At 42.5% G+C, this 6,389-nt stretch overlaps 1 pseudogene across 1 annotated transcript; it reads right to left on the minus strand.

Annotated features, from left to right (window-relative positions):
• Positions 1 to 2: 2 nt before the first annotated feature.
• LOC110322975 lies at positions 3 to 640 on the minus strand (annotated as a pseudogene). The gene has a single exon (XR_002380621.1). The product of XR_002380621.1 is annotated as a 60S acidic ribosomal protein P0 pseudogene (transcript).
• Positions 641 to 6,389: the final 5,749 nt, after the last annotated feature.

Below are 6,389 nucleotides of genomic sequence, written 5' to 3' on the forward strand. Positions count from 1 at the left end.
TGGGAGTGCAAGGCCTGCTCTGTGATGTCCAGCACTTCCGGGTTATAAATACTGCCCTTGTCAAACACCTGCTGGATGATCAGCCCGAAGGAGAAGGGGAAGATGTTCAGCATGTTCAGCAGTGTGGCCTCGCTGGCTCCCACCTTGTCTCCAGTCTTTATCAGCTGCACATCACTCAGAATTTTAATGGTGCCTCTGGAGATTTTGGTGGTGATGCCCAAAGCCTGAAGAAGGAGGTCTTCTCAGGCCCGAGACCAGTGCTCTGAGCTGGCACAGTGACCTCACACGGGGTGATGGCACCAGCATGAGCAGCAGCTGGCACCTTATTGGCCAGCAGCATATCCTGAATCTCAGTGAGGTCCTCCTTGGTGAACACGAAGCCCACGTTCCCCCAGATGTGAGGCAGCAGTTTCTCCAGCGCCAGGTTGTTCTCCAGGTGGCCTCTGATGGCCTTGCACAGCATGGTGTTTTTGCCCATCAGCACCACGGCCTTCCCTGGGAAGGACATGCAGATCTGCTGCATCTGCTTGCAGCTCATGTTGTCTGCTCCCACAATGAAGCATTTTGGGTAATCATCCAAAAGTTGGATGATCTTGAGGAAGTAGTTGGACTTCCAGGTCACCCTGTCTTCCCTGGGCATCACAGCAGTGCATCAGGAATTGCCACGTGGGGTTTAAAGACGATGTCACTCCAATGAAGACACCTGGAGAGAGGAAGCTTTGCAGTTTTATGAGGTCCCATTTGTCAATTCTTGATCTTACAGCACAAGCCATTGCTGTTCTGTTCAGGAATTTTTCCCCTATGTCCATATCTTCCATGCTATACCCTACTTTCTCCTCTATAAGTTTCAGTGTCTCTGGTTTTACGTAGAGTTCCTTGTATGCACTCACTAATAAGCAGATATTAGCCCCAAAACTTAGAATATACAAGATACTAATTGCAAAACACATGAAACTCAAGAGGAAGGAAGACCAAAGTGTGGATACTTAGTTCCTTCTTAGAATGGGGAACAAAATACCCATGGAAGGAGTTAAAGAGACAAAGTTCAGAGCTAAGATGGAAGGAAAGACCATCCAGAGATTGCCCCACCTGGGGATCCATCCCATATACAACCACCAAACCCAGACACTATTGTATATGCCAGAAAGATTTTGCTGACAAGACCCTAACATAGCTCTCTTTTGTGAGTCTATGCCAATGCCTGGCAAACACAGAAGTGGATGCTCACAGTCATCTATTGGATGGAACACAGGGCCTCTAATGAAAGAGCTAGAGAAAACACAATTTAATGAATTCTAGATGAATAATATTTTTCTTTTGAAATATTGAGGACAAACATTAATATTAGTGGATTGGGGTCAACAATGGGTGACTAAGGTCAGGGATGGCGAAATCATGGGTGAGGTGCAATTGTTGCACTAATATGGACTACTGAATAAATGTAGAATTTGTATATACACACATATATGGGGAAATGTAGTCTAATATCAGAACAGGAAGAAAGGACAGTAGAGGGATAAATGGGTGAAAAGGGAGTAGGTCACGAAGCATAGTGTCATTTATGTTTCATAAAAGGCCAGGGATACATTTCCTCTAAATTCCCACTAAAGATTCTATATGGCTGTCAACTTTCCTGAGTGAANCAACAGTGGCATCTCTATCTGTTGTGGAGAGAATATGAAGAAGAATCAGGAGGAGTAAGGGAAATAGAATGAGGAAAATAAAATCTATGAGATGGAGAGGGACCTAAGACCACAAGAATCCTGATATGTAGAGAAAAGGCNGGAGGAAGAGAACCCAGGGAGTGGTCTGCAAGTCTGGATGCTGTCTCTGAAGGGATATAAAATAAATCATTCTATCTTTTGTGCCCTAGTAATACTGCAATAGAAACCTTTTTCCACATGCCCTTTCAGTACTCTCATGTAACTCACTAGATATGCTCAGCCTCAAACTCATGACTCTCTCTCCTTCTCTAGTAATGGAATTATAGGCATGTGTCACCATACATGATTCTAGATGTCTTTATTTTGTTGATTTGTTCTTTGATAAGGTCATACATGTGTATCTTAATGACACTTACACAGCCACACAGCTGCACACATGAGACTTCTCCGTACAACACTCTACCAGTGTGATTGGGTTACACACATCAGCATTCATTATACACTCACACAGGAAGCACATAGTCTTTTATATAGCATCTGGATAGCTGCTAACTCTTTCACCATATCAGAGTAACTACTGACCAAGGCTGAGCCATGCAGCAACCATCAAGCCTGTTATGTATGAGAAGCATATTTAAGCATTAAGTTAAAGTTTGATGTATCACAGTAGGGTTGTTACCTCTTCTGCACTAGAAGGACCACCTTGGTTATAATTGGACTATCTTCTTCATAGTGTCATCAGGGGATTGGAACCAGCACTGTTGCTTTACTCTTAACTCTTACACACAGAGCAATGCTTAAGAGAAACAAGCATGTTCTTGATGAGCTCCCCAAGCCAATATTCTTATTTTTTTAATTAGGTCTTTTCTTTATCTATGTTTCAAATGTTATCCCCTTTCCTAGTTTCCCCTCCGAAAATCCCCTATCCCCTACCACCTCCCCCTGCTCCCCAACCCACCCACTCCCATTCCTGGTCCTGGCATTCCCCTATACTGGGGCATAGAGCCTTCACAGGACCAAGGGCCTCTCCTCCCATTGATGACCAACAAGGCCATCCTCTGCTACAAATATAGCTAGAGCCACAAGTTCCACCATATGTTTTCTTTGATTGGTGGTGTAGTCCCAAGGAGCTCTGAGGGTACTGGTTAGTTCATATTGATGTTCCTTCTATGGGGCTTCAGTCCCCTTTAGCTCCCTGGGTATTTCTCTAGCTTCTTCATTTGGGACCTTGTGCTTCGTCCAATGGAAGATTGTGAGAATCCACTTCTGTATTTGCTAGGCACTGGCAGAGCCTCATAGGAGACAGCTATATCTGGCTCCTGTCAGCAGGCTCTTTTTGGCATCTGCCTAGTGTTTGGTGGTTGATTATGGGGTGGATCCCCAAGTGGGGCAGTCTCTGGATGCTCGTTCCTTCAGGCTCTGCTCAGAACTTTGTCTCTGTAACTCCTTCCATGGGTATTTTCTTCCCCATTCTAAGAAGGAATGAAGTATCCACACTTTGGTCTTTCTTCTTCTTCAGTTTCATGTGTTTTGCAAATTGTATCTTGGATATTTTAAGTTTTTGGGCGAATATCCACTTATTAGTGAATGCATATCATGTGTGTTCTTTTGTGATTGGGTTACTTCACTCAGGATGATATCCTCCAGATGCATCCATTTGCCTAAGAATTTCATAAATTCATTGTTATTAATAGCTGAGTAGTAATCCATCTTGTAAATGTATCACATTTTCTGTATCCATTCTTCTGTTGAGGGACATCTAGGATCTTTCCAGCTTCTTACTATTATAAATAAGGCTGCTATGGACATGGTGAGCAAGTGTCCTTACTACAAGTTGGAACATCTTCTGGGTATATGCCTAAGAGAGGTATTGCTGGATCTTCTGGTAGTACTATGTCCATTTTTCTGAGGAACCACCAGACTGATTTCCAGAGTGGTTGTACCAGCTTGCAATCCCACCAACAATGGAGGAGTGTTCCTATTTCCCCACATCCTCACCAGCATCTACTGTCACCTGAATTTTTTATCTTAGCCATTCTGTCTGGTATCAGGTGGAATCTCAGGGTTGCCAAACCAATATTCTTAGTGTCCTTGCAACTCCCGCTGTATTTAGTATGCCACCCATAGAGGGAGATAGTGGGATGTGTACAAACCTAAGGAAACAATGAAAAAGCTGGAGGCTGATAGCTGAACAAGGAGAGAGCCAGGCAGAGCTGCCTTCTACACCAAAGGGAGAGCAATACTGGAAGGCATGAACTCTGTGTCTTTATGGTCCCTAGGGGACGAGCTTCGTGCCTGTAGGGGAAAGTTTACCTTCCAGTTTTCAGACTGGAATTTTGGAGAAGAATGGGAATAGAATTTTTGCCTGGGAGCCTAATAAGAAAACTATGAGCGAGTAGGAGGGCCAATAGCACAGCCCATTTCTTCCACCCAATCTCCAGTCAGCCCTACAGAATTATGCGGACTAGACCTATTAGCAGCTTCCCCCCTCTGACCTCAGTGCAGACATGGAGCAGAAGCAGTGTTGGAGGTGTCCTCCATGAAGGAGCCTAGGACCTAGCATGAGGGAGAGACTTAAAGAACAGCATTGGCTTCTGGGAAAAGTTTCTCAAAGCTCATACTGATCTTAGGAGTTTTAGCTTTATCCTAATTATGCCTTTCTGCTTTACTTCACTGAGTACAAGTTCCAAGTCTCCTAGGTCTTGCTTCTAAATATTTTCCTTTGAGGAACTATTTAAAGATGAGTTCCTAAGGGTTGTGTCAACAGGGGATTCCCTGGAGCAATGAGAGTCCTTAGCATTATTACCTTTCTGTCCTTTACAGCAACACCCTGGGACACTTTTGTGTTGTAATTAATATCACAGACTAAATTTGCCAAACCACATGTTATCTGTCTTTCTTTCATATCTTGTATAAATGTTGCTCAGAATAGTATCAGGAGATGATATGGCTTGGGTTTCAGAAAGCTATCTGACTTCTGGTTTTGTTAATATAGTAATTGAACTTAAGGTGAGCATGCCTTGGCTCACCTGAGTTTTGGCTTTACAGTTGAGGAATGTAACTTGATTTCTGGGCTTTCACTTTCCATTCAGATTTTTGCAGGTTTTGGCACCTAAAGTACACAGAAGACCAACTAAAATAACAAGAATTTAATTTTCTTATTTCTGCTCTAATATTAGCATGGCATTGAGTATTTCCAATGTGTTGCTTACTAAAGTTAAATGCTTATATTGGGCTAAAGACAAAGTTTTGTTCATAGGTATAATTTATAATAAGACAAATGTGTGTGTTCACACATGCGTGCACACACACAAGATTGTATGTGCACCTGGGCACATGTGCCACAATATGTGAAGCCAGAGGATAACTTGTAAAAAAAAAATCAGCTGTCTCCTTCTGCTACGTGAGCTTCAGGAACTGAACTCAGGTCCGTAGGCTTAGTAGTAAATAGGTGCTGTTAGCTGCTAAGTCATCCCACTAGCTCCAAGTTAAACAGTTGTAAGAACAAGACTTCACATTCTTTTTTTTTAAAGGAGGAGAGATTTTTTTTCCTTTATCAATTTTATTAGATTTTGAGGATTCATGCGATGCATCTTGCCTGTATGTATCTGTTATCCTACAGCTCCTACCAGACCCAACCCCTCTTCCCTACCCATCCATCTTTTTGTCCCATTTTAAAAAATAAACCTACTGAAGTTTCATTTATGCTGACCATATATTATTCTTGGCAGAGGGTTGCCATCCCTGGAGCTTGTTAGACTTACCAAGGGTCATACTAACAAATAAACAAAAACAGCAAAACTGATTCTCCTCCCAGCAACTATCAATTACTAATAGTTGCACAGATAGAGGTCTGACTTCATCCACCATCTCCCATGTGCCCTCTCCATGCTGGTTTGGTTTGGTCTGGTTTGGTCTGGTTCGGTTTGGTTTGGTTTGGTTTGGTTTGGTTTGGTTTGGTTTGGTTTGGTTTGGTTTGGTTTGGTTTGGTTTGGTTTGGTTGTGTCTGGCTTGTACTTATGCAGGACTTGGGCATGAGGTTGCAACCACTGTGAGCTGATAAGTATAACTATCCTGTTGAACTGTGAAACAAACACTGTTTCCTTTTATTCATCTTCATCTCTTGGCTCTATGATATTTATGCCTCCCTCCTTCAGTGATCCCTGAGCTTTGGGAGAAAGGAGGGTGATGTCTCCTTTGGATGTGCATTCTGCAATCTCTTCTCTGCATCTTGCCCAGTTGAAGATTTCTGTATTAATCAACATCTACTGCAAAAAGAAGCTTCTCTGATGAGGTCTCAGAGATATACTGGTACAAAAATATGACAAAAGTTTATAGAATGTCCCTTTAGTGGAGGCATAGTAGTAGGTTCTCCTCTAGGGTCTATAACTTGTCCAGCCACAGATTCTTGGCCCTCCAAACCATACCAGGTTTGGAATCTGTACTATACCCACACCAAGGTTCAGAGATCACTTCTCTTTCAACTTGTCCATAATTTTCCTCAATGATGGCAAATACCAGATTCACCTTGTATTGATTCTTTGTGAACATCACATCATGTACCCCATTCTCATTCATCTCCTAACCCCTCATATCTGCTCTCTGCCTTTGCAGCCTCCCCCAAAAAAGAAAATGTAAAACAAACAAATAATAAAACAAAACAAAGCATTAAAATATATCATCATGGAGGTTGTAGTATATCACAGTATCACACAGTATACCCTT

This window comes from Mus pahari, chromosome 1, assembly GCF_900095145.1.
Source record: "Mus pahari chromosome 1, PAHARI_EIJ_v1.1, whole genome shotgun sequence".
NCBI lineage: Eukaryota > Metazoa > Chordata > Mammalia > Rodentia > Muridae > Mus > Mus pahari.